Below are 26,937 nucleotides of genomic sequence, written 5' to 3' on the forward strand. Positions count from 1 at the left end.
ATCCTCCATGGCTTTCAGTTCAGGATCCAAGGTTGTCAAGGAATTTCTTGTAGTCTGGATATGAGAATGAAGATCTTTAATCTCCAGCTTCTTCAAAGATCTATCCTTCTACAGAGCAGCCCTCAAAGATATGTTCTTGGTTGCCCTTCTCACCATAGCAAAGTGGTCATCAAGATGGGCTGCAGATTTTAGGGGGGCCTTGAGAGCAGAGGGGATATCTTGATCAATGAGTTCAAGGAGGTCTTTTATCTGGTCTGCATCCTGAACCAGACTAATGGTATCCTTGTTCAGCAGAATGATCATCTCTTTTAGCCGAGCCTGATTTTCCAGCAATAAGGTTTGATGAGAAGTAATCTCTTCACTTTTCTCAATGATGTAGTCCTCAATAGAGAAGGAGTAACTGGTGGTCGGTTTAGTGATGTTCTTCTAAAGAAAAGAGAAGAAAGGAGGTGTTAGCCGATTGGGTAATTTTGCTAAAATATAGTGTAAGACAAGGCATTACCTGCTGAGCTGATTGATCATCAGGATGGGTTATACCCTGGCTTGCTGGAGAACTTGGTTGAAGGTTCAGAAGGGACAGGTTTGGAGCTTGATCAGGAGAAGTTTCCCTTGCCAGTTCATCTAAGATTTCATCTATCCTCAATAAAGTAAATGATAATGAGCATAAGAGATAGATGTTATTAAAAGAAAAAAAAAGAAAGGAGAAAAGGAAAATTAGTCGAACAATGTTACCTATAGTTTCATCAGATTTATGAGCCTTTGAACCTTCAGCTTCATGAGTCTCTGAAGCTTCACTGTCATGAATTTCTTCATTTTCGGTAGAAACTTCAGGAGTTGGTTTTGCAGCTGCTGAGGTACTATCTAGTCTGGGAATTTCGACTTGCGGCTGCAATGGAAGTAATGAATATAGAGGTGGTCAGGTTTACTGCTAAGTGGGGTTGTTAACCTGATAGAGAATAAAGGGTTCGTACCTCAAAAGATAATTTGGCTTTCTTGGTCCTTGGTTTCTTGGGTAAGAGAAAACTTTCAGGTGTTTTCCTTTTGTTTTTTCCTCTTGAAGATGCAGCAGCCGAAGTAGCAGGAGTTTTCATGAGTGCCTTTAAAGGTACTGAATCCAAAGTTGTAGGGATTTTCATGAATTCCTTTAATTTTGGAGCATCAAATCCCAGAGCAGGCTTGGGACCAGCCGAATAATACTGGATTGCTTTGGCCGGGGAAGTAGGCTCAAAATCCTGTGCATAACCAGATGTTAAAATAGGAAGTGAATTCAAAAGCAGGAAATGATGAGCCTAATGGAGTTACCTCACTATCAGAAGCAAAATCAGGCTACAAGTTTTTGCATAAAGGATGAACTGATATATTGAAGATATGAGCATGCCATTCTTGCCACCAAGAGACAAAGAAGGGATGAGCAACATCTATTAGCCCAAATGGAGATGGTTCGTATGTTGGCAATTCCCATCCTAATTCAAAGATTTTCTTGACTTCCATTCTTTCTGTTATTACTTCCCTTGGCTTTATGATTGTTGAGAAGAGGAATTTTGGGGGCAGCTGGCCACATCCTAATTGTCTGGCCACCATATTTGGATAGTAGAATTCATAGGTGGACTGCACTAACCTCCCATGATGAAATTCGGCTGGCAGAGTGCAAGGTTTGATAAAGGAGTTGAAGATCTCCTTGGATTCTTGACCTGAACAACCAATGTCATAGCTAAACTTGCAGGGCAAAGTCAAATTTTCATCTTCTCTGTAAGGGAACCAGAGCACATTGACGAATCCTTTGAAAAATAGCTTGAAGAAATGACCGATGTCTATGTCAATGCTGATAGATGATGCTGCTTCCCCATAAGTCTGACAAGCCTTAACCTTTGCTGTACTACCTTCAGCATAGTTAACTGAAGGAAAACTTAGATTGAAGAGGCTCACAGAGGTTATCTGATGCATATATAGCTGGAGCCACATTTGGATTAGCCACCAAGGACCATTCACATAAGAGATTTCTCCACCTTGGCGCATCTGAAGAGTAATCTGATGCATCATATGATAAACAGACCCTAAGAGATATTTGCCTAGGGGGATCTGAGTGCCTGCAGCTAAGTCTTCAGCCATCACCATGTGATTCAGGGTTGGTTCATTGGATTTTCCACAGAAGATGAATCTGCATAGCCACATATTCATGAAGGCTTTCAACTCTTTGTCAGAGACGGTGCCAGATGCATTCATGTAGTTCTGGATGAGTTTGACCCATCCACATCCAGAACTGACGGCTCTTTGATTACTTTTGCTCTTGTACTTATAGGGGTATACTGGTAGTGACACGTTCAAGCCAGTCATCATGAACACGTCGGCTAGAGTGATGGTCATCATAGCATGACCAAAGATGAAGGCGTTAATGGTGTCAGACCAAAAATGGGAAGCTGCTATCAAAAGGGAATTGTTTCTGGGTGTTTCTGCTAAGGATAATTCCAAGCAATGACTGATGTCTTGACTTTTCCAGTGGCTGCTGCTTTTCTCTAGCATTCTCATGTACCAATTCCGCCATCCAGCGATTGGAGGAAATGGCCAATTCTTGAACGTGTTTGGCCATCGGTTTGGCGAGGTGATCCTAAATTTGAAAGGGATTCTTTGGGTTTCCTTCTCGATAATTTCAGAAGGATCAGGATTTCCTATTGGGCCGAGGAAATAGGAATCGAGGTTGGCAGCATAGGGGATCAAAATCTGGTTCTTGTATTCCTTTAGAAGGTGATTGAAATCGAAGAGGAATAAGCCAAAAGAGGAACGGAAGGATCAAATGAAAAATTGCCGAATATAAGTAAAGTTTACCTCTGGGATTTCATCCTGGGTCGCCATTGAAGATTCGAAGTAGGTCCGAGGTTGCGCTGAAAGCTTGAATTTTTGGGCAGCGGCTGCGGTGTTGAACGGTGCTGACCTAGGAAGAAGAAGAAGCTTGTGGTCAATTTCAGAATAAAACAACTTTTATCCCGAAATTGAGGGGGCATGTGTTAACACTGGATTTTGGTCGATTCTGGAGGATGACAGGTGGACCCGCATGCGGGAAGAAGGGTATTCGGCAAACAAAACAAGCGGTCGGCTAAATGCTTGTGCGGTCGGTTACTCCAGAAGGCGGTGACTCCATTCGGGAAAATAGAAGATGGCAGGTGAGGCCGATCGAAAAGATGAAAGTTGTAATAATAAAGGACTCTGGGAGTTTAGGGTAAGGAATCGTAAGTTTCCAAGTTTGTTTAGAAGTTCCTTTGTAAATCGTAGTCTTCTAGGACTCGTGTTTTGTCTAGGGTATAAATATTGACCCTCGACCATTGTAATAGGGGTTCACAACCAAATCAATACAACCGGCCCCGTGCCAACTTTTGAGTCCTTTTGTCGTGTCGTCGAGTTCTTCGAGAGGAGTCATCGATCCGTCGACCTCCGTAAGTTCCGACAACCTTGTTATCATGTTTAGTATCATGCGGTGGATTTAGACGTGATGCAAGTAGTCTTGTTTGTTTTCAATGATCGTGCGGCGGATCTTTGCTTGACAATCAAGAAGTCTTTGCTTGTGCTTTGTTATTGAGTAGATACCGTGCGGCAGGCGTTTGCTCAATATGCTTAGTGAAAGCAAGACAGTTATCGGCTCTATTAGATACGGCAAAATCTAAATAGATTCATTAAGTTACCCTGTGTTGCATGTTTTAAATATTTCATATATTTGTAACACATTTTCTGCCCAACCTAGATTGATATTATTCGGCCCTCTCTTGTGGTTTTATTCGTGCTTCAATGATCATTACTGTCATACTACCTCTGCAAATAGATAACATGCTCATAATGGCTGAATTATTTTAATCTAGATTGTTACATGTTGTGGGTTCATGCATGATAATTACGTTTAAGCTTTGACGGAACTAGGTGTCGTGCGGCAGATGCAGGTTTTAGATTAGTTTAATCGTGTTTATTTGCACGTTCCTTCTTCATGGATCCCAATTCGGCTGGATTGCTGAGCTTGGTTATGCATTAATTCATAATTAATTTCACTTGTTCAAACATGTCTTCCCATGCACATGCATTCGGCAATCGGATCTTTACGTGTGTTCATCTTACGATTAGCTGAATGGTTTATAAACTTGTTGACAGACAGCTTCCTATAGCTGTATGTCGTTGTAAGTGGCTTCAGGGCCGTATATATGGAACTGTCTGGTCTCACCTGACATGTTCCGGTCTGGCATTTAACTGTTTATCCCTTGTTAGTTCTTTCAGGTCAAACTGACTGGCACGCTTCCGGGTCACGAAGCACCCGGGAACCCGATTGAAGCCACGCTTTCCGGCTTGCTGTGTGTGAGGCACAGTGCGTCACATTTTGTGTCAACATATATATATGTAGATTTACAATGACAGAGCTTAGAAAGGAAGGCTGCAATGAAATTGGTTTTGTTGATCCCCATATAGTATTCAAAGACCCAGTTACTCCAAAGCCTAATTAGAAGTCTGAGTCAGAGAGTAACCTCATGAACTTCTTAGTGAACCAACGCCACAAGAAGGATATACTCTTTCCCTATAACTTCAAGTTTGTGTTAATAATGTCGATCATCCTTAATGGCTCATATGTTGATTCTAGTTAATTAATGAGTGTTATGCGTTATATCCTATAAACACATGCAACAATCACTGGATATTGATGGACATCGATCTGGTGAAAAGTCACTTGATAATCTATGACTCGATGAGAAAACCACAACAAGACTACCAAGATATGATAGATATTATCCAGAGGTAATTTCGGTATCTCTAGCAACTATATATACACACAAACATGATGATTAACTATATCTGATGACGTGACAAATTTTTTATTGGACAGTGTTTGGATAACCTTTATTGAGAAGCAACACATGGGAAAATGCAAAGTGCCACTGAATGTAATCCCTTTCAAAGTAAGTCCCCTAAATCGCATCATCTTTATTAATTAAACATATAGCTTTCACCGGATCACCAGATTGGATGACAAATCTTTTTCTCGTAAAGTGGTGTCTGAGGCAGGAACAGGAGAACAACTACTGTGGTTACTATGTTTGCAAGTTTATCAAGGTGGTCTCCCAAAGAACTCCTACAGAGAGACTCAAAGTACGTTAAAAATACACTATATATTCATTTAATTATTATTATTGATTGTGTTACTATGTCTTTATATATATATATATGTATGTATGTATGTATGTATGTATGTATGTATGTATGTATGTATGTATATATGTATGTATGTATGTATGTATGTATGTATGTATGTACATATATTAATTTATTTTCCTTTAATTCAAACCTGTAGGCTCGATGGTTGGAGGAAAAGGTCATACGGCAAGACCAAATCAAAGCAATTCAAGAGTCTATAGCCGGATTTTTTAATGACCAGGTCATCGATTCCAAGGGCGAGTTCTACTTCGACCCAACACTATCATGAAAGCCAAGCTAGAGGATGAGAGGAAACTTGTTATATCACAACAACTGTAATGCAATCTTTTGTAATATATGCACATGAAATAATATAATGTAAAATACACATATGCATGCATGCATGTAAATATATATATGATGCATATATATATATATATATATATATATATATATATATATATATATATATACATATATATATATATATATAGTTCTATGCTTGAATTGTGTCATTTAATACGTTCATGGTGCTTGAACCGAAACATACTATACGCGTGTATAAATGTATTATTAGCAGCGTACAATACGACTTCGAAAACCTATTTTGAAAAAAAACAAAAAAATGAAAAGAAAAGAAAAAAGAAAAAAAAACTTTAGTCCCGGTTGGTAGGGTGCCGGCCCCGTGGCATGTCAGGAGGCACCTTTAGTTCCGGTTGGTGTTACCCACCGGGACTAAAGGTCCCCTTTAGTCCCGGTTAGTGTTACCCACCGGGACTAAAGGTCCCCTTTAGTCCCGGTTCCTGACCCGGGACTAAAGGATCCCTTTAGTCCCGGATGCTTACTCCCGGGTGAGGAACCAGGACTAGAGAGAATTCTCCACCGAAAATAAAGCCCGTCTCTGTACTAGTGGACGCCAGTTGGACTCCTACTCCTAACACAGACTCCTCTGTAAACTACCTGGCTATTAAACACACACACACAGAGACTCCTATACACCCAGTAAGCTTCTATACCTCGTTGACGATGGCACCGCGAGATAACCGGGTGGAGGAGACATCAACTTCAACTTGTTTATTATCTAAATAATAAAACAATTAAATAAAACTCTCTCCATCGACGACCGGCAAGGTCGCGCGTCCTGCTGATGGATCACTCCGACTGATTCAACGATGATGATTCTAAACAAAGCGGCCTCTGAATTTATTAAGAGGTGCAACCGATTTACAAATTTTGAAAGTGCATTTCTAGATCCATAAAATTGTTTGAAACGCATTTAGGGTCATGAACTTGTTAAATATGGCACCGCATGCAGGTTCATTTCTAGACCTTACCCATCACTCCGGTGTACTATTTAACAAGTTGCGGACACATAAACTTCTTTTCAAAGTTCACGGACCTAAGTAAATTCCTTAACAAGTTTAGAGATACATTTAACTCTAGAAATAAATAAGTAGTGAAATGTAATTTATAAGACCCTGTCATGTTAAACCGCATGTTATTATGTTATAAAAGAGAGTGAGTTTCTTGTCGGCACCGCATGGGATCCGGCTCGTCTAACGATCTAGTACGTGCTGTAACCTCAAACGAAAACGAAACTACGTGTTTGGCAAGAGGTTCAGCCCTTGCTTAGTTCCAGGAAGTTGGAATTTGGGGTTACCGTAGCACCTTCGTTTTTATTTGGCAATTAGTGTTTAAACATGGACTAATTAGGTTCAAAACGTTCGTCTCGCAATTTTCCACCAAACTGTGCAATTAGTTTTTTTTCGTCTACATTTAATGCTCCATGCACGGGCCGCAAACATTCGATGTGACAGGTACTGTAGCACTTTTTAGAATTTAGGGTGGAACTAAACAAGGGCTCAAAGAAAATTCCTGCCATTAATATCCTAGCTAGGGTATAGGGACATGCCACCCAACTGACCTGTCGCTGCGCCCTTGACTTGACTTTCTTTCTAGCCACAAGCTAAGCTGTTTAACAACCTCACACTTATTAATTAGCTGGATTATTCCGTTGAGATTACCCCAGTTGCAACGACATTGGTTTGTCTTCTTCTACTCTCTTTGTTTCTATTGACATATATAGGCACCTTATTTGTACTAAAAATGAATTTATTAGGTTATATGAAATATACATGATCAGGGGGATAGATATGCGCGAGCATGGAGATGGAGTGCCCAGCATGCTTGTGGACCCTTTCCTCACGGGGAATCTAACAAGTGAACCATTGGGGATTCATCATGGTATAGGCGTCAAGGTGAGCAAATTGGAGCTCATTTAGACATAGATAACGATCAATGATAGTTTTAGATTTAAAAATTACATTTAAGAGTTTTAGACCCGCATGACACCTATGATAAGTTTGGAAAACTAAAAATGCATTTTTAGAGTTTAGGTATCTAGATGACATCGCACGATAAATTCGAAGACTAACCCTGCATTCTACTCGTATTCCACGAGAGGGACTGAGGAGGATTTGTTGACATGGACCGTGACGCATCCAGCCTATTGTTGTACTTCTTGCGTATCAAGAAGATAAAATAATTGGTAAGTACTACTTCAATGTGCTACAGATTCATTCACAAGCTTAGCAACTTGTGGAGGGGCGTGGACTGAATTTTTTATTTGGTCAATGGGATAAGCGGAGATTAGCTTAGTTGGTTAGGTTCCTTGTAGTGGAACCTGCTCACCCAGTTTTAAGTCATCGACTTGGTACGGGTGCTCGTATTTTCCTAGATTTATTCCAGGATTTAACGGCGTTGTGCTTTTAGTGGTAGGCGACGTTCCCGTCGACAGCGAGGCGCCTGTGGTGACTTCGTTAATCTCGAGATGTGCCGGCACAGTCTTTCGGAGGTGCTCAAATGGGTATAGGGTTTACGTACGTATGTTCGTAGGGATGAGTGTGCGTGCGTGTTGAGTGTCTGGGTCTATACTTGTGTAATTCAAAAAAAAAACATCCACCTCTGTGGTTTCCATAATACAATGGCTGTCGTGTAGCTAATCCACAGTGAGGGACTGATGAGGGAGGGAATAGTTGACAATGGACTGCGCTGCGAGGTGGACATCCAGCCTACTATGAGTTGTTGCACAAGTTGCCATAACAATTTAATCTTAAGTTATTATGTGGAGAACTTTAAGTGATTGTTAAATGCTGTACTTAGAATTAACAAATGTCAGTGCTAATCAACCTTGTTGCACCAGGATAAGCGAGGTACAATTTGGGTTATCTCAGTCCATGAAGGGACGTGGTCATGAGTTAATGCTTGCTGAGTTATCATGCGCTGCGCATTTTTACAGCCCTGCTGTCCCACTAACTATTATACGATATCTCGTCTACCAGGTAGCATCAATGCTAATACTTTTGAAGAACATTTTGGTGACAAATATCCTACTGGTGTTTGGCCTGGGGTGAATTCAAGAAAAAAATTTCTTGAAACATATCTGACATTGTTGTCGCACTTGCTTCGTTCCATGGTGATTTCACAGTGACGCGCTATTTACTATTTCACATTTATGTTCAGTCATCACTAGCTAATAGCAGTTATGGTGTCCAGGTGAATCAAAGTTCTTTGCATGCACAGGATTTTTCATTGACTATGATGGATGTCCGACTATTCTGACCTCAGCGAGCTTGGTTAGGGATCCCGATGGCGCAAATGAGATTTTGAGCGGCTTAAGGGTTGGTACTTCTAATTTTACTGTGATTTTTTGTTCGTCCAAGACACTGCTTAAGTCTCATTGTATTGTTTGCAGATTGAGGTGTTGCTTCCAAACAACGAACGGACTGTAGGGAAATTGGAACATTATAGTTTACATTCACTACACCACAACACCAAGATTAGCGATGGACGGTCTGACGCTAAAAGCGGCTACAGCGATAGATAATCTGACGCTAAAAACTTATAGCGTCAGACTTCTGCAGACGCTATAAGTCCTGTCGCTAAAAATCTTTAGCGTCAGACAGTCTGCTGCCCTGAATATTTATAGCGACAGATAGTCCATTGCTACTTTTTAGCGACAGATAGTCTATTGCTACTTTTTAGCGACAGACTGTGCGATGGTACATATGGTTTTAGCGACAGACAGTCCAACAAGACAATTTTAAATGGTTAAAAAAATAAAAATTAATCCATCAACAATTGTCCACAATAATACAAATGTCACTACACAACTAAGAACAAACATACACTAATGAATGGCGCGCGCCATCGCGCGCCTACACATATATATGTATATTACACATGCTGATGTTTCCAAAGAGCTTATGCATATTTATATTACACATGGTACTGATGGTACTACTTGTTTTACTTGTAGCTAAAGTAATACAATTTAGAGTACTGATGCTGCGGATATTGTCCTTGGAGGTTTAGAGAGGAGAGGTGACCCGTTCTCAAGTGGCAAATTGTGTATATAACCTCTTTTCCTGGCAGCAGCACAGAAGTACTTCGAGTCCACAAACTCCGGCTGAATATCATACAAGAATCTTGATATGATAGTCCAGACACCTTTTGGAGCAAGAGACATTCTCGTAGTACAAGTATGGTGGACCCATAGCTTGTGAATGTAGATCTCTGTTCACTGGTCTTGGCCACTGATCTGGCAAGCTAAATCCAACCATTGGATTTGGGAGCGGCATGGGTTCATCAGCGCTACCATCTAATGGGCCTCTACTTCCCTGTGCTTGACCTCCATATCTCTTTCTCTTTTTTTGTTCCCATCCATGAACCTTCCCTTGTTTATCCCTCCATAGGAATTATCCTACAGTATTGCAAACACAGTTCCATTATCAGACCATTAAATTAGAACTAAATCTTATTGCAGACTTGTATGGACAGTTCACCTAAGACGAACCTCATAGTCAGACAAATTGCCACAGTAACCATCTCCTGCGGTCTGTGAAGCATATATTGAATCCACCAGAACAGAAATAGATGCATCCAGCCCTGAGTAATTTTAAACCACAGACGACAGTGCATGATCAGTGAACAGGGGCATTTGGAGCATACTTTGACAAGTTCAAATAATAAAACTCTGAAGATAAGTTAAAATAAAACAGGGACAAGGACAGAATCTGAGTGGTACAAGTTGCATGAAAATGCAAAAACAGTTTTATTTGACAGCAAGAATCAACCATTCCAAGTTATTTGAACTAAGTCACTATTTGAACTAAGTCAACATTTAGTTAGTCTTAGTCTTCCCGATGGCAAATCCTGTGAAGAAAGCACAGAAAAGCACTGGGAATACAGTTGACAAGCTACATAAACTAGCATTGCAATTACCTTCTCCAAAGGACAAAAACAACAATTCTTGTCATGTGTTAAAAAATGGGAAATATCATAACTATGGACTGCATATGCAAAAGAACATACTGCTACCAACAAAGAAGCCAATTCAATGCAAAACCAAGACAAGCAACATTAGCATAAACTCAACATTAGCATAAACTGAAAACCATGTAAGGATAGCTCAAACAACATATAGGAAGAGAAAAGTCTCAGCAATGAAGGACAAAGTAACAAAAGTCAAAGCGGCAGTTATAGCTTATCATGACAGTGGGGTTGTATAACTTCACCTCATGTTTAGCTAGCTAGTGAGACGTTACGAGGAGGAGGAGGAGGAGGAAAGGAAACAACAGCAGGCCATCGTCTCACAATTGTGCAGGTGCAGGTGTGGCATCAAGTCTAACAAAAATGCAAGAAATCTATGGTCAGCCATGTATTAGACCTGATGGCCAAAGTTTCTGATTGCCAAAGTTTGCAATCCATCAGGTTTCATTCAAGTGTAAGAAAAAATAACATACAGATTCATAGATTGGCATTCTGGATCTTAAATGCACAGAATATACTCGAATATAAGAAACCACTTTGTCAGATATATCAGTGAAAGGTCTAAGGAAAACATCGATTCATCAATTGAGGGCAATAAGTTGCAGGGCAGATAACAAGGTAGAAACAATAAGTTGCAGGGCAGATAAACAACAACAAAGCTTCTTAGACCCAAGCAAAGTTGGGGGCAGATCAACAAAAAATATTAAAAAGAAATCCTACAAGTACTGTATAATTCTTACTCTGGAGGACTAAGATAGTAAACATGGACAACATTTGGAGTAGATTATCCAATAGATTGAATTGGTTCTTTGTTTTCATACAAATAGCTCTATGTAACAGGTGACTGACTGACTGAAAAACAAGGAAAAGCTGCCACAATCCATCAATGTTCTGGAATGATTAGACCTTACCTCAACTTTCCAACATATGAACTGGTTCTTGGGTGCAGATCATCATAGTCATAAGAGATGATATATTCTGTATGTGCTCCTTGTCTGAACCTTCGAGCAGCCAAAAGAAACTTACCTTTATCCGTTAGCGCTGCCAAGAGAGCAAAATAAATTAAATATCACATGAAATTACAGTCAAGAATTCTAGACGAAGTGTAACTTCATTGCTACAATCTCTAGAACAAGCTTATTCAGATCGATATGGCAGGGAATAAGAGATCAACTAGACTATTGTGGATTCAAGTTCCCAAGCCATAATGCCTCTACATACCATACTTGTGAGAATAATGCATAATAAGTATATTAAGTAATAGACCAATACATTCTAATTCTTACTGACATCTACAAGCTACATTCTAAGGCTACCTAAATTCATGGTTTGGGTTCATGCATAAGGAGATCTAGACCAAAGGTACATTAAATGATCAAGGCAAGTGAATCATGGTAAGTCAGAAGCAATTAATTCCTAGAGTGATAGTTTATCAACTAAGAAACAGATACATGCAGGCATTATCTAGACACCTCTAATTGCCAAGTAGTCTTTGCATGAAGATTCTAAATCTGTCAAAAAAATGTGGGAAAGATAAACACCTCTTGTTAAATTTCTAGTTACATGCCACAACCAGATTAAAATTTTTAAACCTATGGATTCTAGAGCTATCATACAAATGTGTGGTCCTGAGATGCAAGAGTATTGTGCTACCGGTTGTAGTCTGTAAGCATGGTACAATGGCAAGTGATATGAAGCTAATAATGGTGGTACAGAGCTAATAATGAAATGTATGTGCACCTTAAGACATGTAAAGAGATAATCTAGTTCCTCTGTCTACCAAAAGCATCATCTTCCAAGGATGTGATCAGGTCCCAAAAAAGTGACCAGATCAAAGGATGCAAATGGCTAAGTAGATATCACTGAGTTTCTGTGAAATGTAAAGTGCAGACTCAGAACTTTCAGTTCTTCACTACTAGTCTGGACAACATGGATTCTCAAATATGTAACAGAGTAAAAACATATTAAAAATCATATTAACAGCCAAATGTGATGCAGAGTAAAAACAGAGAATATGTAACAGAGGCTGCAATAAGACAATCATCAATACTAACTAGTATTGAGTGTGTACCTGGAATGCTTAAATTTGTTGGGTGCAAGCAATTAGAGGACGACGTTGATGCAGCTGGTCTGCACCTTGTTGTGTTGTTAATGAACCGACTTTGTTATGATCATTGATGAGATTTGCCCTTCTTGTTGTTAGCTTATCCAAGGCCTCGACAGGGGACTGAACTGAACACACCTGAGAAAAGTTTCAATATTGAACAAAAGCATCAGGGACTCATAACAAAAGGAAACTGTTGAAATTTCTACTTCAGCCAAAAAAAAGCAAGACCTTGTCATGCCATATCTCAAACTTGAATATAATTAATCACATCAAAAATATATATTTTTTGTTTAAATTTGGCTGCCTTCATTCACCACAATCCAACAGTTTTTATATGCAGTTTCAGTGTGAACAAAAACAAAAATTGCTAGCTTCAGTGTCCACATGAATCACAGCAGCAGCAATAGATCTACTGTCGACCACATGTATGACAGCAGCAAGCAGACAACGAAAATTGCAAGAACAATATATACCACACTAGAAAATTGATAAGCGATTATTACTCTACTATCGACTACAGTGAAGAAACCAGAAACGCTCATAGAAATAGAACAGAGTATCACAGAACGGAACCTTAAAATATTCTCAACACCAGAAATAGACTAACGGAACAAGCTGCACGATTCGTGCGAGTAAATCTGGAGATGAACTTACCAACGGATCCCGACGAACTCGACGCCTCCTTGGGAGAAAGCGCAACCGCCCTCGCCGGACGCGGGCACGGGCCAGGCGTCCTTGGCCGCGTTGCTACCCACTCCACGACCTCTCCCCGCACCCGGCGCCCGCGCCCACGCGATGCCTCCACGGCCACTGCCGGACGCGTACGCCTTGCCGCCGCCCGTGCCAGGGCCACGCTCTCTGCCTTCGCCGAGGGGCCTCCTCCACGCCGCCCTTGGCCGGATCGATGTCGTGCCAGTGAGGAGGGTCATGCCGCCGTCAGGACAGCGTTGCGCGCGCGGAGGGATGCGGGGAGGTCTTGCCGACGCCCCGAGCCCTGGTGCATCTCTGGTTCGCCCGCGGGGAGGGCCGCGCCGCCACCAGGTCACTCTGCCCGCTGCTCGTGAGGGAGACAGGAGGGGATGAGAAAATAGAATTTAGGGTTTGGAGGAGACCGGCTGTACTGGTTTTCACCAGCTGAGGGATGACGTGGATCGTCCGATCCGATCGGACGGCCATGGGACGTCCAGTGGCCTAGCAGGCCATCTAGGCCAGCGGAAGATTGGGCAGCCTAGCAAAAAATAAAATGATATAGTGCGAGCTAGGTGTGGGGTCCATTTTTTTAGCGACAGATAGATCGACCGTGTATCTCTTTTTAGTGATAGACGGATTAACGGTAAATATGAATATCTATAGCGACAGACAATCAATCAGTAAATGGGGATTTAGCGTCAGATGGTCTCTGAGTTATCTTTAGCGTCAGATCATCCATCGCCAAATATATTTTTTAGCGTCAGATGTCTGACGGTGAAGCGGTGTTGTGGTGTAGTGATTACAATGTTGCTCTAGTCAGCGTCAAGAATTACAATGTTGATTGTCCTATGAAGCTGGAACATAAGTTGATACATTATGATAAAATGGTGGTTAGCTGTGGGCCGTTCCTTTGAACCAGGTATATTAATGGCGGCAAGTGGGAAATACATCCAAGACTACGACGAGGTCATGTAAAACCACTAAGGTGCCTTTTTTCTTTTTTTAATTGCCTACTCTAGTCTACCCTAACTTGTTTGGAACTGAAAGACTTTGTTGTTGTTGTATTTTGACCAGAATATGATGTACTTAGCCTTACATACTTGGTGTCACAACTGACCAACCTTTCCATATAACCTGGTTAGGCTGGGATTGGAAGCCCCCTTGTTGATTTGGATGGAAAATTTATGGGCATCAATTACTATGATACAGAAATAGGAAACCCGTTCCTGTTTTTTCTTGATATCTGGAAAATTTTGGATGATTTGAAGACAAAAAAGTAAGTGTGGATTTCTCTTTTGGTATTTAAGTTGTTATGTTAGTGCTGGTATTCAGGTTTAGTTTTGCACATGACTGTAAGATTTGTTTGGACATTTGAACAATAATCTAGTTGGAGGTAAAATCAACATAATATTCTATTAAATCTTGTATTCTGCGTGTTTGACAGGGCGATGATTGGTGATCATGGGGGCCGTCTGAAAGATGACAATGGACCACCAAACATGTATGTAGATACTCCCTCCGTCCCAGAATATCTATCGTTCTCGCTTCCCGAGAAATAACTTTAACAAAATATATATTAAAAAATATTATTATTTATGGTACATAATTAGTATCATCGGAAAGATCTTTGAATCTAGTTTTTTAATAAATTTATTTGGAGATACAAATGTTGCTAGTATTTTCTACAAATCGAGTCAAACTTATGGCACGAAAACCGGAAACGATAATTAAACTGGGACAGAGGGAGTACATCTCATCGATCTCACTATTATTATGTAATAACCATATATTGTTTAGAAATTTGCTGACCTGAATATATCGTTGAATGGCAGCTGGATACTGCCTGCCTGATCCAAGGTGATATGGATGAAGATGAAGTTCAAGATTAACGTGCAGCCTGAGGCAGCAACAGATTAGGATATTTGTTAACTGCATACTAGTAGCCTTCGTTTGTTTTTTGAGGATTAGTAGCCTTCGTTCTACTCCGCTGAATTGCTATCTGCATGCCGTACGCTTGTTTTATCTGGATTGGATTGGAATCCCTGTAGTATCTTGTAGAATATTTGAACTGCTGTCTGTTGGGGTTGAGGATGATACCCTTTCAGATCTAGTTGGGCCTGCATTTGCTCGCCTGGTGTGGCGGAAGCAAAGTATTCGGTGAAATTTAGGACCAGTGGAAACGTCTCATTTCACTGTAGCTCCCAGGCTAAGCTCGGAGGATGCAGTCGGCGCATGGTGTGAGGGAAATTTCTCCTCTAGTGTGCAAACAATTAAGAACAATTTAGACAGGCAGAGTTCAGATTCATAAGGACCATGATTACTGACCTCTAGCTGCAATGTTGGAACAAAATCAACTATGTGTCTGATTGGTCGCTCGAATGACCCTAGCCTCGCTCATATCTGTGGGCTAGGCCAGAGGTGCATGCAATGCAAGGTCCCCGTGTTTGGTTATTACTTCTATGCACATAGCCTGGCTACGAAGAAAAGTTGTTTGGTTGCTTGCATCAACTAAACTGCTAGGAATGTTCTGGTACAGTATATAATATATAGAAGGGATATAAAGGGTAGATGCTCATCCTAAACTGTCTAATTAAATGTGATATATCATTAGTAGCCATGCATATAATTAAATTCCAAATAAAATGGTACAGATCAAGCCCAATTTGTATCACACAAATTAACGTTTTTGAGAGGTAGGAAATACAAATTTCAGAGAGTACAGTGGCCATGCAACTAACCACCGTTACACGAATGAATCCAGGGCTCCAACTACAAGCCACTGCACAATTATATTGTATAGTATAGTCGGAGTAATAATGCTTAGCTACTCTAGTAGTGGGGGTTAGATAATCTACTGCTTTCTTGTAACGCAGGCAGGGGAAGGCGGCGTCGAAAAGGCTCTCTGCTGTGGTACTGTAGCCGCTGAAGAGGCAGGCGCCGAAAGACTCACCTGCCGCACTGTAGCCACATGCAGGGACAGGCACAGAAGTCAGTCCTGCTGTGTTATCTAGTCACTATTACAGCAGGACAGCTGTACTAGGATTAGATGGATAGAGTTGTATAAATAGTTTACCACTGCAACTCAGTAAAGAGAGTTCAGATTTGCCATCTTCTATATAGGGCTCCGGCCAACGCTGGTGTCTCTGCCGTGTGTGTATGCTCTGTTCTCCCTTCTTCTTCTACCTCTAGCCATAGTGTGTGGTCGGACCACCCTTGTTCGTGGTCGGCACGGCTAGTGACTGCTCGGCAGCACTAGTGGCTGGTCGGCTAGTGACTGCTCGGCAGCACTAGTGGCCAATTCTTGAACGTGTTTGGCCATCGGTTTGGCGAGGTGATCCCAGATTTGAAAGGGATTCTTTGGGTTTCCTTCTCGATAATTTCAGAAGGATCAGGATTTCCCATTGGGCCGAGGAAATAGGAATCGAGGTTGGCAGCATAGGGGATCAAAATCTGGTTCTTGTATTCCTTTAGAAGGTGATTGAAATCGAAGAGGAATAAGCCAAAAGAGGAACGGAAGGATCAAATGAAAAATTGCCGAATATAAGTAAAGTTTACCTCTGGGATTTCATCCTGGGTCGCCATTGAAGATTCGAAGTAGGTCCGAGGTTGCGCTGAAAGCTTGAATTTTTGGGCAGCGGCTGCGGTGTTGAACGGTGCTGACCTAGGAAGAAGAAGGAGCTTGTGGTCAATTTCAGAATAAAACAACTTTTATCCCGAAATTGAGGGGGCATGTGTTAACACTGGATTTTGGTCGATTCTGGAGGATGACAGGTGGACCCACATGCGGGAAGAAGGGTATTCGGCAAACAAAACAAGCGGTCGGCTAAATGCTTGTGCGGTCGGTTACTCCAGAAGGCGGTGACTCCATTCGGGAAAATAGAAGATGGCAGGTGAGGCCGATCGAAAAGATGAAAGTTGTAATAATAAAGGACTCTGGGAGTTTAGGGTAAGGAATCATAAGTTTCCAAGTTTGTTTAGAAGTTCCTTTGTAAATCGTAGTCTTCTAGGACTCGTGTTTTGTCTAGGGTATAAATATTGACCCTCGACCATTGTAATAGGGGTTCACAACCAAATCAATACAACCGGCCCCGTGCCAACTTTTGAGTCCTTTTGTCGTGTCGTCGAGTTCTTCGAGAGGAGTCATCGATCCGTCGACCTCCGTAAGTTCCGACAACCTTGTTATCATGTTTAGTATCATGCGGTGGATTTAGACGTGATGCAAGTAGTCTTGTTTGTTTTCAATGATCGTGCGGCGGATCTTTGCTTGACAATCAAGAAGTCTTTGCTTGTGCTTTGTTATTGAGTAGATACCGTGCGGCAGGCGTTTGCTCAATATACTTAGTGAAAGCAAGACAGTTATCGGCTCTATTAGATACGGCAAAATCTAAATAGATTCATTAAGTTACCCTGTGTTGCATGTTTTAAATATTTCATATATTTGTAACACACTTTCTGCCCAACCTAGATTGATATTATTCGGCCCTCTCTTGTGGTTTTATTCGTGCTTCAATGATCATTACTGTCATATTACCTCTGCAAATAGATAACATGCTCATAATGGCTGAATTATTTTAATCTAGATTGTTACATGTTGTGGGTTCATGCATGATAATTACGTTTAAGCTTTGACGGAACTAGGTGTCGTGCGGCAGATGCAGGTTTTAGATTAGTTTAATCGTGTTTATTTGCACGTTCCTTCTTCATGGATCCCAATTCGGCTGGATTGCTGAGCTTGGTTATGCATTAATTCATAATTAATTTCACTTGTTCAAACATGTCTTCACATGCACATGCATTCGGCAATCGGATCTTTACGTGTGTTCATCTTACGATTAGCTGAATGGTTTATAAACTTGTTAGCAGACAGCTTCCTATAGCTGTATGTCGTTGTAAGTGGCTTCAGGGCCGTATATATGGAACTATATGGTCTCACCTGACATGTTCCGGTCTGGCATTTAACTGTTTATCCCTTGTTAGTTCTTTCAGGTCAAACTGACTGGCACGCTTCCAGGTCACGAAGCACCCGGGAACCCGATTGAAGCCACGCTTTCCGGCTTGCTGTGTGTGAGGCACAGTGCGTCACATTTTGTGTCAACATATATATATGCAGATTTACAATGACAGAGCTCAGAAAGGAAGGCTGCAATGAAATTGGTTTTGTTGATCCCCATATAGTATTCAAAGACCCAGTTACTCCAAAGCCTAATTAGAAGTCTGAGTCAGAGAGTAACATCATGAACTTCTTAGTGAACCAACGCCACAAGAAGGATATACTCTTTCCCTATAACTTCAAGTGAGTGTTAATAATGTCGATCATCCTTAATGGCTCATATGTTGATTCTAATTAATTAATGAGTGTTATGCGTTATATCCTATAAACACATGCAACAATCACTGGATATTGATGGACATCGATCTGGTAAAAAGTCACTTGATAATCTATGACTCGATGAGAAAACCACAACAAGACTACCAAGATATGATAGATATTATCCAGAGGTAATTTCGGTATCTCTAGCAACTATATATACACACAAACATGATGATTAACTATATCTGATGACGTGACAAATTTTTTATTGGACAGTGTTTGGATAACCTTTATTGAGAAGCAACACATGGGAAAATGCAAAGTGCCACTGAATGTAATCCCTTTCAAAGTAAGTCCCCTAAATCGCATCATCTTTATTAATTAAACATATAGCTTTCACCGGATCACCAGATTGGATGACAAATCTTTTTCTCGTAAAGTGGTGTCTGAGGCAGGAACAGGGGAACAACTACTGTGGTTACTATATTTGCAAGTTTATCAAGGTGGTCTCCCAAAGAACTCCTACAGAGAGACTCAAAGTACGTTAAAAATACACTATATATTCATTTAATTATTATTATTGATTGTGTTACTATGTCTTTATATATATATATATATATATATATATATATATATATATATATATGTATGTATGTATGTATGTATGTATGTATGTATGTATGTATGTACATATATTAATTTATTTTCCTTTAATTCAAACCTGTAGGCTCGATGGTTGGAGGAAAAGGTCATACGGCAAGACCAAATCAAAGCAATTCAAGAGTCTATAGCCGGATTTTTTAATGACCAGGTCATCGATTCCAAGGGCGAGTTCTACTTCGACCCAACATTGTCATAAAAGCCAAGCTAGAGGATGAGAGGAAACTTGTTATATCACAACAACTGTAATGCAATCTTTTGTAATATATGCACATGAAATAATATAATGTAAAATACACATATGCATGCATGCATGTAAATATATATATGATGCATATATATATATATATATATATATATATATATATATATATATATATATATATATATATAGTTCTATGCTTGAATTGTGTCATTTAATACGTTCATGGTGCTTGAACCGAAACATACTATACGCGCGTATAAATATATTATTAGCAGCGTACAATACGACTTCGAAAACCTATTTTGAAAAAAAACAAAAAAATGAAAAGAAAAGAAAAAAGAAAAAAAAACTTTAGTCCCGGTTGGTAGGGTGCCGGCCCCGTGGCATGTCAGGAGGCACCCGGGAACCCGATTGAAGCCACGCTTTCCGGCTTGCTGTGTGTGAGGCACAGTGCGTCACATTTTGTGTCAACATATATATATGCAGATTTACAATGACAGAGCTCAGAAAGGAAGGCTGCAATGAAATTGGTTTTGTTGATCCCCATATAGTATTCAAAGACCCAATTACTCCAAAGCCTAATTAGAAGTCTGAGTCAGAGAGTAACCTCATGAACTTCTTAGTGAACCAACGCCACAAGAAGGATATACTCTTTCCCTATAACTTCAAGTGAGTGTTAATAATGTCGATCATCCTTAATGGCTCATATGTTGATTCTAGTTAATTAATGAGTGTTATGCGTTATATCCTATAAACACATGCAACAATCACTGGATATTGATGGACATCGATCTGGTGAAAAGTCACTTGATAATCTATGACTCGATGAGAAAACCACAACAAGACTACCAAGATATGATAGATATTATCCAGAGGTAATTTCGGTATCTCTAGCAACTATATATACACACAAACATGATGATTAACTATATCTGATGACGTGACAAATTTTTTATTGGACAGTGTTTGGATAACCTTTATTGAGAAGCAACACATGGGAAAATGCAAAGTGCCACTGAATGTAATCCCTTTCAAAGTAAGTCCCCTAAATCGCATCATCTTTATTTATTAAACATATAGCTTTCACCGGATCACCAGATTGGATGACAAATCTTTTTCTCGTAAAGTGGTGTCTGAGGCAGGAACAGGGGAACAACTACTGTGGTTACTATGTTTGCAAGTTTATCAAGGTGGTCTCCCAAAGAACTCCTACAAAGAGACTCAAAGTACGTTAAAAATACACTATATATTCATTTAATTATTATTATTGATTGTGTTACTATGTCTTTATATATATATATATATATATATATGTATATATGTATGTATGTATGTATGTATGTATGTATGTATGTATGTATGTATGTATGTATGTATGTATGTATGTATGTATGTATGTATGTACATATATTAATTTATTTTCCTTTAATTCAAACCTGTAGGCTCGATGGTTGGAGGAAAAGGTCATACGGCAAGACCAAATCAAAGCAATTCAAGAGTCTATAGCCGGATTTTTTAATGACCAGGTCATCGATTCCAAGGGCGAGTTCTACTTCGACCCAACACTGTCATGAAAGCCAAGCTAGAGGATGAGAGGAAACTTGTTATATCACAACAACTGTAATGCAATCTTTTGTAATATATGCACATGAAATAATATAATGTAAAATACACATATGCATGCATGCATGTAAATATATATATGATATATATATATATATATATATATATATATTTCTATGCTTGAATTGTGTGATTTAATACGTTCATTGTGCTTGAACCAAAACATACTATACGCACATATAAATGTATAATTAGCAGCGTACAATACGACTTCGAAAACCTATTTTGAAAAGAAAACAAAAAATGAAAAGAAAAGAAAAAAAACATTTAGTCCCGGTTCGTATTACCAACCGGAACTAAAGGGTGCCGGCCATCATGGCATGTCAGGAGGCATCTTTAGTCCCGGTTAGTGTTACCCACCGAGACAAAAGGTATCAATTATATATTGTGACAGGCGGCCAGCCCAGCAACACCACAGGACTAGCTACTTACTACACATTGGATCTTTGATTGGGCGCCTCATCAGGTTCAGAGTTGAAGATCATTATTCCGCCCCATTGTTGGCCCACAGGATCACCGGCTCAGGTGAGTGTACCACTCACCAGTCTTGCCGACCAGCCACTAGTGCTGCCGAGCAGTCACTAGCTGTGCCGACCACGAACAAGGGTTGTCCGACCACACACTATGGCTAGAGGTAGAAGAAGAAGAAGAAGAAGGGAGAACAGAGCATACACACACGGCAGAGACACCAGCGTTGGCCGGAGCCCTATATAGGAGATGATAAATCTGAACTCTCTTTACTGAGTTGCAGTGGTAAACTATTTATACAACTCTATCCATCTAGGAACATCATCGGCAGCCTAGGAACATCATCGGTGTGCTCCTGTCCTCCAGCTTGGTGAGGATCGGTGTCGTCTTCCTGACATGGCCGATACAGCCGAATGTTCGGAGGAAGGACACGCTCGGCTTGCGCCCATACCAAGCTTTGAACGGCGTCTTGCCTGTTAGGGCCTTGGTCGGAGCGCGGTTGAGGATGAACACCGCCGTGGTCACCGCCTCACCCTAGAACCTTGCCGGCATGTGCCTTTGGCCTTCATCAGGGATCGAGCCATGCCGACCACCGTCTGGTTCCGCCTCTCCACCATGCCATTCTATTGTGGCGAGTATGGCACGGTGTGGTGTCGCACCACACCCTGATCCGCGTAGTACGCAGCAAAATCCATCGAAGTGAATTCGCCGCCGCGATCAGTCCTCAGCACGCGGAGCTTCTTGCCGCTCTCGGCCTCCGCGCGCATCTTGAACTTCTTGATCGCTGCCGCCGCTTCGTCCTTGCTTGTCAGGAGTTGCATCCACATGTAGCGACTATAATCATCCACGAGCAGGAGGAAGTACCGCCGACCACCGTTTGTAGCTGGCGTGATCAGCCCGCAGTGGTCGCCGTGGATGAGCTCGAGAGCGTCCTTCGCGCGATACGTGGCCGCCTTTGGGAATGGTAGCCTCCTCTGCTTCCTGGCCAAGCAGCTGTCACACAGCTCGCCTCCGTGCTTGATGTGGGGTAGCCCTCGGACCATCTTCTCCAGCCGACCAAGCGCGTCAAAGTTGAGATGTCCAAACCGGGCATGCCACAGCCACGGCTCCTCGGTGTGCCTTGCCACCAGACACATCGGCTGCTCTACCTTCAGGTCGAGCAGGTACAACCGGTTCTGGGACCTCTTCACCTTGGTGAGAAATCGCTGCTCTCGGTCCCTGATCCTAAGGACTCCGTCCTTGATCAGTACCTCGCTACCGCGCTCATCTAGCTGACCAATACTGATGATGCTTGAACGCAGTTGCGGGATGTAATATACATCCGTTAGCGCACGGTGCTCCCCGTTCTAGCACCTGAAGATGATGGTGTCGCGCCCTTGGATAGCCACCCTTGAGCCATCACCAAACTTCACTGTACCGGTAACATCGTCGTCGAGCTCGGAGAAGGCTACCTTGGATCCCATCATGTGGTTGCTGGCACCAGAGTCCAGGTACCACCGCTGCTCCTGGTCGGCGCCCACACGTCCGAGGTGGACTTGGGCGCGTGGTTCATTGAGGTTGACAGCCTTCAGGGCCTTCCTAGGTCCTTCCACCATCGTCACCTCCCCCTTCTCATCGGCCTCGACGTCGTGCAGTGCACAGAATGTCGCCATTAGGATAGTGGCCTCATCATCAACATCAGCTTGCGCTAGATGAGCCTCAGCCTTCTTCTCCTGCTTGCGATTTGGGCACTCCCGTACCCAATGGCCCGTCTTCCTGCAGCGCCGGCAGGCATTGGGGTCGACCTATTTCTTCTTCATCGAAGAAGCCTTGCCACAGCGCTTGCCATCGCCACCGCGGCTGGAGGAGGCTACCCCAGAGTTCCTCCGAGCAGCCCACTCCTCCTCTGTTAGCAGCAGTTTGTCGCTGTCCTTCGTTGTTGTCGCCTGCTCCAGGCGCTTGTCCACCTCCCGCAGACGGCCTGTCACATCCTCAATGATGAGGGTGGACAAGTCCAGCATCGTCTCTATGGAGAGAGCGATCTAGATGTACTTTGCCGGCACGGAGTTGAGGTACTTGGAGACCGCCTCCTCTTCGTCGATGGTGACGCCGTGGCTCTTCAGCTTGCTGATGAGCGTCTGCAGGCGGAGGAAGAAATCCTCCACCATTTCACCATCCTTGAACTTGAGGTTGGCGTACTCCTGCTTCAGAAGCTGGGCCGTCGCCTTCTTTGCGCGGTCAGAACCGACGCACATCGCCGCAATAGCCTCCCATGCCTCCTTAGCAGAGCTCTCCGCCCCCAATGGCTCCCTATACTCCGCCGGTACAGCAGCAAGGATAGCCTCCAACGCTGACATGTCATCTTCCTCATTGTCGGTGCCTTTGTCAACAGCATTCCAGAGCCGTCGGGCTCTGAGCTTGACCTTCATGGTCATCGACCACTCTCCATAGTTGGTGCGAGTCAGCGTCGGTCAACTGGTGCCGCAGACCTCCCGCACCGTGCGAACAACGACCTCCTATCATGGTTGGGCAGCCACAGCAGTGCCACTGCTGTCGCCCATCTCCGAACCGTTCGTCATCGCCAGCGGTTAGTCCGACGACGGCACTTGTACGGCTCTGATACCACTTATTGGCCCACAGGATCACCGGCTCAGGTGAGTGTACCACTCACCAGTCTTGCCGACCAGCCACTAGTGCTGCCGAGCAGTCACTAGCTGTGCCGACCACGAACAAGGGTTGTCCGACCACACACTATGGCTAGAGGTAGAAGAAGAAGGGAGAACAGAGCATACACACACGGTAGAGACACCAGCGTTGGCCGAAGCCCTATATAGGAGATGATAAATCTGAACTCTCTTTACTGAGTTGCAGTGGTAAACTATTTATACAACTCTATCCATCTAGGAACATCATCGGCAGCCTAGGAACATCATTGGTGTGCTCCTGTCCTCTAGCTTGGTCAGGATCGGCGTCGTCTTCCTGACGTGGCCGATACAGCCGAATGTCCGGAGGAAGGACACGCTCGGCTTGCGCCCATACCAAGCTTTGAACAGCGTCTTGCCTGTTAGGGCCTTGGTCGGAGCGCGGTTGAGGATGAACACCGCCGTGGTCACCGCCTCACCCCAGAACCTTGCCGGCATGTGCCTTTGGCCTTCATCAGGGATCGAGCCATGCCGACCACCGTCTGGTTCCGCCTCTCCACCATGCCATTCTGTTGTGGCGAGTATGGCACGGTGTGGTGTCGCACCACACCCTGATCCGCGCAGTACGCAGCAAAATCCACCGAAGTGAATTCGCCGCCGCGATCAGTCCTCAGCACGCGGAGCTTCTTGCCGCTCTCGGCCTCCGCGCGCATCTTGAACTTCTTGATCGCTGCCGCCGCTTCGTCCTTGCTTGTCAGGAGTTGCAGCCACATGTAGCGACTATAATCATCCACGAGCAGGAGGAAGTACCGCCGACCACCGTTTGTAGCTGGCGTGATCGGCCCGCAGTGGTCGCCGTGGATGAGCTCGAGAGCGTCCTTCGCGCGATACGTGGCCGCCTTTGGGAATGGTAGCCTCCTCTGCTTCCTAGCCAAGCAGCTGTCACACAGCTCACCTCCGTGCTTGATGTGGGGTAGCCCTCGGACCATCTTCTCCAGCCGACCAAGCGCGTCAAAGTTGAGATGTCCGAACCAGGCATGCCACAGCCACGGCTCCTCGGTGTGCCTTGCCACCAGACACATCGGCTGCTCTACCTTCAGGTCGAGCAGGTACAACCGGTTCTGGGACCTCTTCACCTTGGCGAGAAATCGCTGCTCCCGGTCCCTGATCCTAAGGACTCCGTCCTTGATCAGTACCTCGCTACCGCGCTCATCTAGCTGACCAATACTGATGATGCTTGAACGCAGTTGCGGGATGTAATATACATCCGTTAGCGCACGGTGCTCCCCATTCTAGCACCTGAAGATGATGGTGTCGCGCCCTTGGATAGCCACCCTTGAGCCATCACCAAACTTCACTGTACCGGTAACATCGTCGTCGAGCTCGGAGAAGGCTACCTTGGATCCCATCATGTGGTTGCTAGCACCAGAGTCCAGGTACCACCGCTGCTCCTGGTCGGCGCCCACACGTCCGAGGTGGACTTGGGCGCGTGGTTCATTGAGGTTGACAGCCTTCAGGGCCTTCCTAGGTCCTTCCACCATCGTCACCTCCCCCTTCTCATCGGCCTCGACGTCGTGCAGTGCACAGAACGTCGCCATTAGGATAGTGGCCTCATCATCAACATTAGCTTGCGCTAGATGAGCCTCAGCCTTCTTCTCCTGCTTGCGATTTGGGCACTCCCGTACCCAATGGCCCGTCTTCCTGCAGCGCCGGCAGGCATTGGGGTCGACCTATTTCTTCTTCATCGAAGAAGCCTTGCCACAGCGCTTGCCATCGCCACCGCGGCTGGAGGAGGCTACCCTAGAGTTCCTCCGAGCAGCCCACTCCTCCTCTGTTAGCAGCAGTTTGTCGCTGTCCTTCGTTGTTGTCGCCTGCTCCAGGCGCTTGTCCACCTCCCGCAGACGGCCTATCACATCCTCAATGGTGAGGGTGGACAAGTCCAGCATCGTCTCTATGGAGAGAGCGATCTAGATGTACTTTGCCGGCACGGAGTTGAGGTACTTGGAGACCGCCTCCTCTTCGTCGATGGTGACGCCATGGCTCTTCAGCTTGCTGATGAGCGTCTGCAGGCGGAGGAAGAAATCCTCCACCATTTCACCATCCTTGAACTTGAGGTTGGCGTACTCCTGCTTCAGAAGCTGGGCCGTCGCCTTCTTTGCGCGGTCAGAACCGACGCACATCGCCGCAATAGCCTCCCATGCCTCCTTAGCAGAGCTCTCCGCCCCCAATGGCTCCCTGTACTCCGCCGGTACAGCAGCAAGGATAGCCTCCAACGCTGACATGTCATCTTCCTCATTGTCGGTGCCTTTGTCAACAGCATTCCAGAGCCATCGGGCTCTGAGCTTAACCTTCATGGTCATCGACCACTCTCCATAGTTGGTGCGAGTCAGCGTCGGTCAACTGGTGCCGCAGACCTCCCGCACCGTGCGAACAACGACCTCCTGTCGTGGTTGGGCAGCCACAGCAGTGCCACTGCTGTCGCCCATCTCCGAACCGTTCGTCATCGCCAGCGGTTAGTCCGACGACGGCACTTGTACAGCTCTGATACCACTTATTGGCCCACAGGATCACCGGCTCAGGTGAGTGTACCACTCACCAGTCTTGCTGACCAGCCACTAGTGTTGCCGAGCAGTCACTAGCCGTGCCGACCACGAACAAGGGTTGTCCGACCACACACTATGGCTAGAGGTAGAAGAAGAAGGGAGAACAGAGCATACACACACGGCAGAGACACCAGCGTTGGTCGGAGCCCTATATA

General features: G+C 43.6%; 1 long non-coding RNA gene across 1 annotated transcript; it reads right to left on the minus strand.

Annotated features, from left to right (window-relative positions):
- Positions 1-9,715: 9,715 nt before the first annotated feature.
- LOC136502550 (uncharacterized) lies at positions 9,716-11,542 on the minus strand. Its single transcript, XR_010770629.1, has 4 exons — positions 11,406-11,542; positions 10,740-10,848; positions 10,019-10,110; positions 9,716-9,925 (listed from the first exon to the last, which is right to left on the minus strand). It is a non-coding gene; the product is annotated as an uncharacterized lncRNA (long non-coding RNA).
- Between the last annotated feature and the right edge of the window lie 15,395 nt (positions 11,543-26,937).

The sequence above is a fragment of the Miscanthus floridulus genome, chromosome 14 (genome assembly GCF_019320115.1).
Source record: "Miscanthus floridulus cultivar M001 chromosome 14, ASM1932011v1, whole genome shotgun sequence".
In the NCBI taxonomy this organism is placed as follows: Eukaryota; Viridiplantae; Streptophyta; class Magnoliopsida; order Poales; family Poaceae; genus Miscanthus; species Miscanthus floridulus.